Source organism: Coturnix japonica, chromosome 8 (genome assembly GCF_001577835.2).
Source record: "Coturnix japonica isolate 7356 chromosome 8, Coturnix japonica 2.1, whole genome shotgun sequence".
NCBI lineage: Eukaryota > Metazoa > Chordata > Aves > Galliformes > Phasianidae > Coturnix > Coturnix japonica.
In genome coordinates, this window is record NC_029523.1 from 8,719,398 (window position 1) to 8,732,661 (window position 13,264).

Consider the following 13,264-nt stretch of genomic DNA (forward strand, 5'->3'; position numbering starts at 1 on the left):
ATTGCACCCTTAACATGAGCAATGAAGTCAGGAGGGGGGTGAGCGTGATATCTCTAAGCGCTTCTGTAAAGCAACATTCAATTAACAGAAATGTATTCTACCTCAGAAATAGCATTAACTTTGCATAACAACTCCCATATGTTTTTTTTTATCTTTGCCTCTCAGGAATGTGTCTGGGAAGTTTCTACTCCAATACTTTGGGAGAGCCTGCTTCCAAATTCGCTGCTCAGGTTTTTTGCCCACCAAGGTTTGAGTGGTTCACACCCATTCAGAGGTGCAAAGAAAGTTGAATGCACCCCTCTAAACCCACAACTCACGTATTACTAGTTTTAAATTCATAATAATGCTAGTTTGAATTCTGGGAGCATCTCTACCTGGAATGATACTTGCTGATCTCAAAGGAGTTCTGAAAGTAATAATTATTGTGATTGTCTGTAGGAGTCTGTCTGTTGAAGCAGGAGCACTGCAGCCCATACAGCAGGATTTCTTTGTCAACACCGCCATCTGCCTCTAATAATCGAACACTGGAGCAGGCACTACTTTACTGGGGCTCCCTTGCACCACTTGTTCTTTCTCCACCCTAAGGTTATGTTTCTGGAAGGTTCCTTCTGTATGCAAACCAAGGCTTGGAAACTTATAGCCAAGTTTCTTCAATTTCTTCAGCTTGTAAGCAACTCGGAAATGGCCAGCACAGTATGTTTATCAGATAATACTGGTAAATTGGCTGCTCTAATCAGGCGCTGCAAAAATTGTGGCTTTGTTGTAGTATGTTACTGGGTGAAAAGCATGCACAAGCACTGTGTTGCAAAAACAAATCCTAGTTGTCTTTCTGTGTGATCGTTAGAGGATATAAATGTGTAATCTGTTATTATGCTGGGCTTTTCATAGACAGTATCCGTGCTTCACAACCCTCCTCCAACAGCACAGAAGCAATATTCCAGCAGCAAAATTACCAGGCTGATCTTTAGCATGGAGATAGCACAAAACACTGTGGTGAGATTGCAGAGGCACCACTACAGTAATAAAAAATGCAGCAATGTCTCTGGGTGGGACTGAAGGCTGGATAAGTCTGTCGGGGACCTGAAGTATTCGTGAGGTTGTCAGTCTGCACTGCAGCCAGAGGTCATCATATGACCTGTGCTGTTAGAAGAAATGCAGATGAGCCATGCTTTCCATTTAGCCACATCAGAGGCTTGGCATGGGAACCAAACCAAACTAAACCAAACCAAACAAACAAAGAAAAGATTAGCTGAAAATTCATACAAAATACCCACAGGGAATACTGAAAAGTAACTTTGTAAGAATAGTTTATTCATAGTATTTCCAAAACTCCAATGATCAGACAATATTTAAGTGTGCATTCTGCAAAATCCTTCTCTTATTTTATCAAAATGGCCTGTAAACACTCTGTGTTTACAGAGCAATTTGCTGGGTTGGAATAATGAGAGTTCTATGATTTTGACTTGCTACATTATTTGTCAGAATGTTGGAGATTTTGAAGGAAGACACAGCTCCTTTGACTTCCTCCCTTAGCTTAAGTATAAACATGTGAACAGAGGAGATCAGCATAGAAAGACACACCGGTTCTTGGTGCCTGCTGAAAGCCAAATCCTGAATCAATGGTAAGGTCCCATGGGAGGAGTGGACTTTGGCCCCTGAAAGCAGGAAAAAAGGGGAAAGCTGAACAAAAGTGTGAATGAATACATTAATGAGAGACCTGAATATTTACATGAAGTTCAGTGCAGTGTTAATAAACAGATAAGCTAATAAAAGCTGAACTCATATCAATCTTATCAGCAGCCACCTAGTTGCAATACTCTACCATGCAGACTGCAGTTACGGCTTAGTAACCTGGCACAGTACAAGCTGTATGTCAAAAATTACAAACTGATTGCTTGACATCTTTAGATTTCAAACATTAATGTGCTTTCCAGCTTGCAGGAAACATTGATGGAAAGCAAACATAACCAAGATCTAGTCATGACATGTTGTGTGGCAAAGAAGACAACAATAGTGCCTTCTACTGGGATATAAATGCATTGCATTTATAGAAGATGATGAAGCGTTGCAATAGAAGATAATAAAGGAAGAGTGAGCTCATTGTTTCTAATACCCAGCGACAGCTCAACAGGAGTGCAGTCTCTATCCAGAAAGATGCTGCTCCCCTGGCACCTAACTCTCACATGAGGTGCAAAAGGTGCTCAGGCCTGGCTGTGCATCTGCTGCTTAGCACTGCTACAAATCAAAGGGAACAATGTGCCTAAATACTTAAAAATATATTAATTTCCAAGAGCTTTAAGCCACATTTGAAATGCAGACTTTGCGTTGTAGATTAGCATAAGCTAAAGGACTTTAACACTGATGCCACCTTTAAAATTCTGGACTTTTCTCTATTACCAGGAAGGCTCAAGCACCCTGCAGAACTGAGCTGCATTTGTCCAACACAGGACAGACCCTTTGGCAGACTATTAGTACCCACTCATCAAATATCAACTTTTGTTTTTTTTAACTGAGTACATTGAAATACCTTCATGTGGTTTTAGTTTTGTTTCCTCAAAGATTGTGGCTCACCCCTTATCTTAATCATGATGCTTTCGTCTCATAATGAAACATTAAAAAACCTGATCATGTTATCCTTCATTTCATTTTGTTTAATTGGGATTCTGAACGTTTTAACTGCTTAAAGAGGGCTTTTCTGTACAAGGAGGCCTAGAAGACCTTAAATTACATGCTTTCACCTTCAGCTCCCACCTTGTGTTTTCCTTTATGGTCGATACAACTCTCCCTCCCCATTTTCTATGGCCTTGGACTTCAGGACAGTTACCTGGTTACCTGCCCCAAAGGTCTCTGCAAGTGATGGGTGCAAACAGCTGCCTTGATATGTCTTTTTCGGGGAGAATTTGTTCAGGGGAGATCTGCAGGTGCAGACACTTTCTGTATCTCTTGCCCCCTACATGAGCAAGCAGGGGTGAGATATCTCCTTGTTTCAGCTGCTTGTTTCTGCTGAGCTGAAACACATTATGTATTTCTCTTGCTGGTACCCACCCTGTTTTGAAAAACAGCAGCAGCAACTACAACAACAAAAAAGAATGTGTTGCTACTTTAACATCCTTGAGAACTGTACTTAGAGAAACCACCTAAAGCTGAATATACTTAGAGATACTAAATTATACTGGAGAAAAAAAAGCAAAAGGAAGGAAGGAAGGAAGGAAGGAAGGAAGGAAGGAAGGAAGGAAGGAAGGAAGGAAGGAAGGAAGGAAGGAAGGAAGGAAGGAAGGAAGGAAAGGAAGGAAGCGAAGGAAGGAAGGAAGGAAAGGAAGGAAGGAAGGAAGGAAGGAAGGAAGGAAGGAAGGAAGGAAGGAAGGAAGGAAGGAGAAGGAAGGAAGGAAGGAAGGAAGGAAGGGAAGGAAAGGAAGAGGAAGGGGGAAGGAAGGAAGGAAGGAAGGAAGGAAGGAAGAAGGAAGGAAGGAAGGAAGGAAGGAAAGGAAGGAAGGAAGGAAGGAAGGAAGGAAGGAAGGGAGGGCAGGGAGGAGGGGAGGGAGGGAGGGAGGGGGAGGGAGGGAGGGAGGGAAGGGAGGGAGGGAGGGAGGGAGGGAGGGAGGGAGGGAGGGAGGGAGGAAAGCAAACATGCAGAGATTAAGGAAGATACTAAGGAAGATCCTGCACCATTTGCGGAGTTACTTGTTTGAATTCCCAGCCACTGGTATGCTCTTTGGGTCTACAAGAATGGCAATTACAGGTTCAGCACCAGCACTTGCTAGGAAGGTAGTGTGCAGAGGGAAGGGACATTACTACCTACCCAGCGAACACTATGATGTGTTTCCTTTCCCTGCAAAATGGATTTCTTGAAGCTGCTGATCTGCTTTAAAATGATGGCAGGTGTTACACAAATCAGCAGCCTCTGCTTCTTACTTAGCACAATGCCAGCCTGGTGGAATAGCACAGACAGTGTGAAATAAATAAATAATGCAAGAGGGCAACATTGTCCTGTGCTACTGAAAAAGGGAAAATCAGAAGAATACAATGAAAAAATGCCCCGTGCTGTTGTTATTAAGACACTGGGAGAGACACTGTGGCAATTTTAGCATAGTGAATATCTACATCCACTATGCATATTTTCAATTACAACACCCTGATCTGGACATGGAGGAGGAACTGTCATTTACCTATTGTTGCTATCGTATTTTTTCCCAATGCCTGTATAATATTCTGGATAGATTTTAACAGAGGTCTTGGAAAATGGTGAAATCTTTTCACCTAGGAGGAGAAAATCTGCAAGGATTTTTCAGCTGTGAAAAAATCTCAGCCAGCAGTTCTGCTGTCGTGTTCTTACATTTGCATGCTGTCTACACTGTAGAGCCTGGATTCTTTTTTCACTGACAGACAAAGACTGATTAAAAAAAAATCATGGGCAGCAGAGAGGACTGGCACAGAGCCACTAGATCACACTAGATCGTGTGCCCCGGTGGCACAGTGGTAGGAATGCCGCATTGCAACACCGGAGGCCCTGGGTTCGAATCCCCCCTGTGGTGCAAGTGTTAGAAGTGCCGCTCTGCTACACAGAGGCTTGAATCCCGGGGGGTTGGACTCGATGTTCTCTAAGGTCCCTTCCAACCCGCACAAGACTATGATGATGGTATGATCTGCACCTGTGAGGTGCATGGGGTTTGATCAGCCCAGCATCAGAAACTGGTGTCAGAAGTAAGACACACATCAGCACTCTCTAAACATATTCTTATATAAGCACATGATTATAGTGGTATTACCCACAGACTTTTGAGTTGGCATGTCCTTCGGTAGCTTGTTGAATTAGGGCCTCAGGCTGCTGACACGAGTACCTTCGGTCAGAGGATGCAATAAAGCAGATGGATAGCAGACTCCTCTCCAGCCATTTTCAGCACACAGAGCAAGTAGGACTGGATGTAAAGCCCTGTTCACTCCCTTGCCAAGCTCGTACATCAGGCTGCACCAAGGGAAATGGAAGAAATGAGGGAGAAATAAGCAGAGCATCATCCCACTACAGGGTGTAGTGGGATCTCTTCCATGGGATACTGCCATGAAGAGGGCATTGGAAATGCAGCACTGTCCCAGGCAGTAGCTACAGAAGATATCTACAGACTGAGGCTTTATCTGTCCTCCTAAATCACCTTTTTTTCTACTGAAGAAATAGCAGCCTCAATTGTCAATAGCACTGTGCTCGTATGGCAAAGTCCTCAGAAATCAGCACAGTGCGTTTGTCTGAATGCACTTAACCGAGACCAGGAGAAGCTCCCTATGGCACACAAAGCTATTTTACCATGTGGGTTTTAGTTTTCCTGTTCAAATTTCTTATATCAGAAAGTGGGTTTTTGAGCCCACTGTGGCTCATCTGCAGTGCTTTTAGTAACAGTTTTTCACATCCTCCTTCCTAATTAAAGAACTGTTCACATAACTAATAGTACCTGTAGTAAATGGGCCTGTTTTCTATTTCAAAGTAACTATTCTTACCCGTTTAAACACTTCAGTGAAAAACAACTGTTGAAGAATTATTTTGTGGTTCATTTCCTAAAATGGGATGTGATGCACTGTATTTATTTGGCATGACAGAGAGGAAGGGAGTGATAAAATTTTGGACACAGCACCCACTGCCCTGAACTGGTTCTCTAAACCTTACAGGGTGAGCTGGGACCCTGGAGCTATTAGCTCTCTCCTCTTTTGTCCTTCTTAGCATGGTGAGGCAAGCTTATTCTATAATCTTGACACAGACATCCAGAAAAAAGCATATTTAAAAGTACATTAAAAATATCAAATCTGTTAGTGCTGTTAAGTGCTCTTTAGCATACTGAGAGGGACTAAAATCGTTGGTTATTGTTAAGAAAGTGCAGCATAACTTACCATATTTGCCTGAGAGGCTGCTGTTGTCTTAAAGCTCCCCTGGCTTCCCACAGGAAGCTGCAGCAATTTAGAGTAACAGTCACTGAAAAACTCCATGGTTTTCTTGAAAACAGCAACTTGTAAATTCAGTCTCTGTCCCTCGGGTCACTACTGGTGCCAATATAGCTCAGTGGCTTTATTAAAAGACCTGGATGACAAGATAGAATCATAGAATCATTAAATGGCTTGAGTTGGAAAGGACATTAAATGTCGTCTAGTTTCAACCAGGGCAGGATTGTCAGTCACTAAACCAGGCACCAGCTCAGACTGTCCGGTACCCCACCCAAATGTGTCCCTGAGAACCCTCTGGGATGGGGCACCCACAGATTCTCTGGGCAGCCTGTGCCAATGCCTCACCTCCCTCTGAGTGAAACATTTCCCCCGACATCTAATCTAAATCTCCTTTCTTTTAGTTCAAAACCATTCCTCCTTGTGCAATCACTATCAGACAATATTAAAAGTCAGTTTTCCTCCTACTTGTAAGCTCCCTTTAAGCATTTGAAGGATGCAGAGAGTTCTCCTCAGTCTTCTCTTCTTCAGGCTGAACAACACGAGATCCCTCAGCCTGCCTTTTGTACTGAGGTGCTGCAGCGGCCCTCCTCTGATCATCTTTGCGGCCCTCCTCTGGACCTTGCATCAAATTCACCAACAACACCTATCTGTGGAGAGATGTTCTAGAGAGCAGTTTGGAAGAGAAGCACCTGGGAACACAGTATTAAACACAAGCCAGCAATGTGCACTTGCAACAAGTAAGTATCCTTGCCATAATAGAATATCTTCTCTCCCTGAGAAGATATTTTCCAATGAGTCAAGGGAGGTGTCCCTGTGCATTGCAGGGAAGTTGAAGTTGGACTAAATGACCTTTAAATGTCCCTTCTGTCTCTAAGGACTTTGTGATTCTATGAACGTATGATTCAGTGATACCTACAAAGCATTTCTGAAAATCTTTCCAAGCATTTTATATGTTTTTACATGTCTTAAAATTTGGATTCTGTGGGTCTGTATTTATAAATCCACAACAGTGGCATTAAGGTCTAATTGATTATTTTAGGAAAAACACTAATCCTCCAAGTAATCATCCTTTATGACCACAGTTATCTAGGAAATTTTTTTTCTACCTTTTAATGGGAAGGGTAGATTTGGTTATTAGCTCACAAACAAATATTTTCCCAAATGAAGTGGATGAACTGTCAATTCAGATGCAACAATCTGTGCTCTACCACATTGACTTTTGCCTAGTTGTCCCCTAAGCACCCTACTTTTTTGTCTGTTAAACACTGTGATATATTTCAGTCCACTTCTGTCTTAGTCCTGTGACATGACAGAAACGAATCTTAGAGAATGAATGTTCTCAGTAGTGAAAGGAGATCAGGTGCCACGCTCAATCAGGAAGAACAGTTCAGTAACTGGAATGCCAAACAAAACAACGAAAAAAAGAGAGAGAGAGAGAAAGGGAGAAAGACATCCCTACATATGTGTTCACAATGAGCTAAATTAGTTCAGATTTAACACACTGGCTCTATGTTCTCTTGACCCAAAACCACTCAAGATATGTAGTTATGAATATTTCAGTTTAATTTTGCATCATCAAGTGGCAAATTTCCTCAAGAAGCCACAAGTACCTGCTCAAAAGGAAAAGGAAAGACAGAAACATACCATACAATGACAACTCCCTGAATGCTGCCCAGCTCTCATTATCAGTTCTCTTTGTGTTTCTGTCTCTTCAAAGCTAAGAATACCAATCAGCTTTAATGGTTGAACAGGATTATTCAGCCTATTTAATAAAACTACCTTCAGTCCACATATAGGCTGTGACAAAGTTTTCTAATTAAACAGTTTCATTAAGCACCAGAGCACACCTTTCGAAATCCCAAAGCTGCTAGCTCGCTACCTCAGGGCGTGATCCTCCTCCCACTGAACTCCAGAGGAGCAAGATTCCTGTATTTACATCTCCCTGTTCTGGACATTTTTGGACTCAATAAGTAAAAGTTATTCTGTGTCTCAAAATCCACACATTCTCTTTGGGATTCTATGGGTAAATTACTTATTGATTTTTTTTTCTCAGCACAAACTGCTGATTTTCATAGATCTCAGATTGTCTTTTATTTTATTTTTTTTTTCCTGGCATCTTGTCATGTAATCATAAAAATTTTCCTCTGATAATATGGATATAACCTGAACTTATAATGTGTTCAAGTCAATATTAGCTTCAGCTGTCTGAGAACACAAGGTTGTAAAGTTAGAGCACCTAGAGAGCAAACATTATTGCTAGACACGTGTCAGTCACTTCGGAAGAGCATAGATTTTGACAGGGGTCTCCTGAGACAGATGTACAGCCAGAATGTAACTGGCAGGTCTGGGAGGGAGGAAGGTGAGGTTCCTGGTGGTAGCATGAAGGCTTTTGAGTAGTAGAGGATCAACAGGCTCTGTTGTACACAGCTCTGTACCTGTGTATCTTTGTAAGGATTTTCAGACAACTTGGAATCATAGGAGCATTTGAGAACCTTTAAAGACCAATTAGTCCAACTCCCCCTACAATGCACAGGGACATCTACAGCTCTATCAGGTTGCTCAGAGCGCGGTCCAGCAAATTTGTAGTTCTGGATTCAAAAAACACACTCTGTGTGTTGCTAAGAATCTCCCTCACAGTTCTTCAGAAAGTCCAAGAAAAGCCCATCAAAAAACTACCATCAGACAACTGTAGCAGAGACTGTAAGAATATGATGTGAAATAATTTAATTTAAAAGAAGAGTCTCAACCTAGAAACCTCAATCACTCAAATTAACCTTCCAGGATTCTCTTCCCTCTGTTCTTAAAATAGATAGGAACAGCACAAAGGTCAATGGCAATCTTCCTGGTGGACAGGGAAGTCTGTGTGACTCAGGGAGAATTTTAGGCCACAAGTGAGAGTATGTACCAGGTTGAATGAAAGAGGGAAAAAGAAAATCATGTCTTTCTGCATCTGTTGACAATCAGCAAGACTCGGGAGAGCAGGATCTGATTTATCAGCATTGCATCTTTCCACAACACTGCTCAAAGCTGTGCAATATGGTAATTCAATGGTGCTTAATTATTTCTCTAGGAAAAATATACCAAGTTTTTTGCCAGCAAGGAAATTTCCTATTTAAGGACATTGTTTCCACCTCTCTCATTTAAAAAGAAAGATATATTATTATTTTTTCTGTAACAACTAATTCGGTGTGGTCCTCCAGCAAGCATGGGGCTACCCCCTGCTTTAGCTAGAGAGAGGAGATACACTGTACAAGACAAAAACAAGCTGCAGCAACCCATACACTCATGCGTATAAATAATATAGACTGTGAGACATTTGTGGGAGCACAGAGATTTCTGGAGGGCACTTTAATATTTTGTTTACATCTAAAAATAAATATAGTTCCTTAAGCAGCTGCCTCTTGATCCCCAGCTGTTCATAAATACAAAAAGAAAGTGACACTTGCTTCAAAACAGCTAGTAACTTATATATCTAGAACAGAATCTAGCAACTCAGATTTATAGCACAGAGAAAGCTTCCGCCAGATTACAGAACCACACTGTGCACTAATGGAAAATACACCAGCTTTCCCACTGGTGTCTGGTCTAGAGCTTGGGCTGGGAAGAGAATGGAATTTTCTTTGCTGAGTTTTTGCAGCAGCCAACACCTGCAAAGGGACAGTCAGTCCTGAGCTCAGGTCTTCCACGAGTGAGCTGTGTCTGCATGTCCCACTGGAAGGACCATGGAGCTGATGATATTAGAACAAAGTCAATTTGAGTGAGGTGATTTGACACGGTATCTAGATCATTCTCAAGCCTCTTCATTATTTACCATTTCACCATCCCTCTGCCATCTGTATGCTTCATCAGCAAAGATTTTGCAGTGCTTCTGGATAAAAATACTGAATAGTTTCTGCCTGCTTTTCATCTACACAGACCTTCATAAACATACACAGCATAAAAACAAAATAAAATAAAAAATAGAAGGGAAAAAAAAATGGTAACTACAGTAACTACATCTTCAGCTGTCAGTCAATTTTTATTCCAATTAATGTGAATTTCTTTCTCCTGTATTGTATCATTAATTATTTTATGGAATATAATGCAGTCTAGGTTAGATGCTCTACAAAAGCCCACTGGACTGAGTATGTCACACTCACAACTTCCTGCATCACCCAAATTCGTAATCTCATTGTGATTAAATAAGTCTTGCTTGATAAGAGCCATTGTCTATAACCCATGATTTCTGGCATTTATTCTATTCCTATCCTTTCTGCATTAATTGAACATCATATCAGCTCTTGCATTACCTGCAACTGATGTTGTGCTAAGCAAGCTGAAAATATTCAGATGTCTTGTGAACACTGATATGGATGGTTGTTCTTTTCAAATTTGTAACCATGCTGCAATTTTGTGTCACTGTTAAAGATTTTATCATCATCTGCCACTGAGCCTGTAACGCTGAAAACTCTTTTTTCTTTTAAAGCTACATCAGGAAATCCTTCTGCCACACATGGTTCTTTACCAGTATCTTCAGGTTCTATATTATATTTCCACTGAATTCCAGTATTTGCCCCTTTTTGTAATTATTATTATTATTTCAATTTATTTTTTTTTCCTTTTCCGTTGTACTGGGATGGACTTTAATCTAGCCATGGATCTTTTATTCTGTGAGTTTTTTTCTCCCAGATTGCTGAACTGTAGCATTTTGAGGGTAACCCCTCCAAGCTCCATTCACAGTTTGCTTTTTGTTTCTTTTTCTGGTGGACTTGCATTGAGAGACATCTAGATGATGACCATACCTCTCCCTCACGCTCCCTCATCCTCCCTTCTTATCAAGACAGGGAGATAATTTGATAAAAAAGCTCATGGATCAGGATAAATACATGGAGACCACATACCAACATGGGCAAAATAAACTTTAAATGGGTAAGATTAATTTATTGGCAGTTAATAACACAGTGGACTAATAAGAAACAAAGCAAACTAAAAGCACTTTTCACCTCCCCCATTATTCCAGATTTATATTTCTGTCTTGATTTCCCTTTCCAAACAGTGCAAGGGGACTGGGAATTGTGTTGTGGTCAGATATAAGCACCCTATATCAGATGCTCCTCACACACTCCCTCTGCTCCAACATGAGCTCCTTGCCATGGGAAGAATTCCTTCCCAAAATGATCCAGCATGGTTTTGTTTGATGGGGTACAGCCCTTCAGGAACAGACTGCTCCAGTGCAGGTCCCTCACAGGCTCAGTTCCCAACAGAAATCCTGCCCAATGGTTACTATATTCTAGTCATGGTCAATGATCAGTCCTTAAGTAAATACCAACTTCCATTTCACAGACTACTTTAGCTTCATCACAATGAGATACAGCATGTTGTGAAAGACACAATATTTTTTATTTATTTATTTGGTAGTAAAATCATTACTGATACTTTTAGAAGCTCTATCAAAGCAGCAGGAGTTAACCAACTTGTCATTCAGCTTAAGGAATATTTCTTTTTTTGCTGTAAAATAGTTTTACATCATTCCTCAGTGCATCACACGCTGGTATCTCTGAGACAGGAAACTGAGCTAGATTGTTCACAGGTCTGAACCTGAAAACATCGATTTCTTATATTTCACGATTTGCAGGTAGATTTCTATTTGATTCATTGTATGGTCATTACCTATTTTGACATCCCATCAGTTAAGTCACTAACACCTGAGCTAAACTGAAAGAAAGAAGGCTTACAGTTCACTTAGTTTAGAGATTTCTGTAATTCCAAGCCTTTATGCAGTTTCTCAGTGTTCCTATCTATCATCTTTAACCATAGTCTAGTATGTGCACAGGGCTCCCATGTGGGGCTTGACTGGTGGATCACCATGTCCATCTCCTGAATATCATGGAGGTATAGTACAACTATCTTCACCACCTTTAAGTTGGCACAAGCTATTGTCAATACATTTTGGACAATGAGGGACTTGTGTGTTGTGTGTGCATAAGTTCAATCCATTCTACAGCTCACCAGCATACTCCATCTTCTAAACACAGCATTGCAACCCAAGCCAAGCCAGGCAAACAGCAAGCAAAATCAAAGTTAAAAAAAAAAAAAAAAAAAAAAAATTTAGAATTCACTATCCTGAAATTCACTTTCATGTTCCTGCAGATGAGACCTTCTGTAGATATCTTTATATTCTCAGGAGAAAATAAAATCAGTTAATCCGTAAGATGACAGCTCATTAATGTGTAGAGGACTCATAGACTCTCACTGCAGTCAGCACGTAAGGAGATGCTACTGTCTCATCCTGTCTTCTGCTTATGATTCTTGTAAGATCATCTGTGTCAAAGTGAAATCCCACCTTACACTAAGTTTGCTAAATTAGGCTGATATCTTGAAAATGGTTGGAAGCTTTTCCCTTTTTCTTCTTTATCTGTAGCCACAGAGACAGCCTGCAAGAGTAGATTTCATTTCTGAAGCTGGCCAACAGTAAGTTTTGTCCTGAACTATATTTATTTTTGTGTTTCCAAAAGTTTCCAGATTGAGTATCAAGTTAGTTCTTATCAGATAATTACACAGCGCTTGCCTCCTGAGGCAATTTTAAATCAATCTCAGGAAAGGCAGTAACTATACAGTGTAGATAATTATAGTCTATTAAAGTACCTTACGATTAGATTCAGAGATCACTAATCACACAAGGTCATAAATGTACTGCACCTTTCTGAGGTGGTTTCTGAATTTTGATATATAGCCCGTTGCCAGAATATATAGATATATGTATATAATTTATTTTTCCTAGGGTTTTTATTGGACAAAATGTCAGAGGCAAATAACAGAAAGCTAATTAAAAACATGTCTAGCTATTGTCCTAAAAGACGTGCTTTCATTTCTAACCAGTCACAGAAAGAAAACCTGAGCATAAAGCAAGACTGTCATTTTAAAGATACTCTTGACAAAACATGTCATATTTTATATTTAAAACATTGTCTAACTGAACACCTTCCTTACTTCAGGAAAATGGCTTCTTTAATTGCTATGAGGATGTGTGAAGTGTGCTTGACAAGCATTTGATTAAATGAAGAAGCTTCCTTGTGAGTCACACTGAACTGAAATTCTCCATATAAGTGTTTTCCCTACAGAAAAATATCATTTTTTGCTCAAAACATACAAAAGCCATTAAGAAGATCAAAACAAATCTACCTGAAATCAGCTTGTCCCAGTTTGAAATATTCCCTTTTTATTCTCTGGTAGCACAGTGAATTACACTTAAGATGTACCATAACCTTTATATGTCCTTTCTCACAGTCCTTCCTTCCTTCCTTCCTTCCTTCCTTCCTTCCTTCCTTCCTTCCTTCCTTCCTTCCTTCCTTCCTTCCTT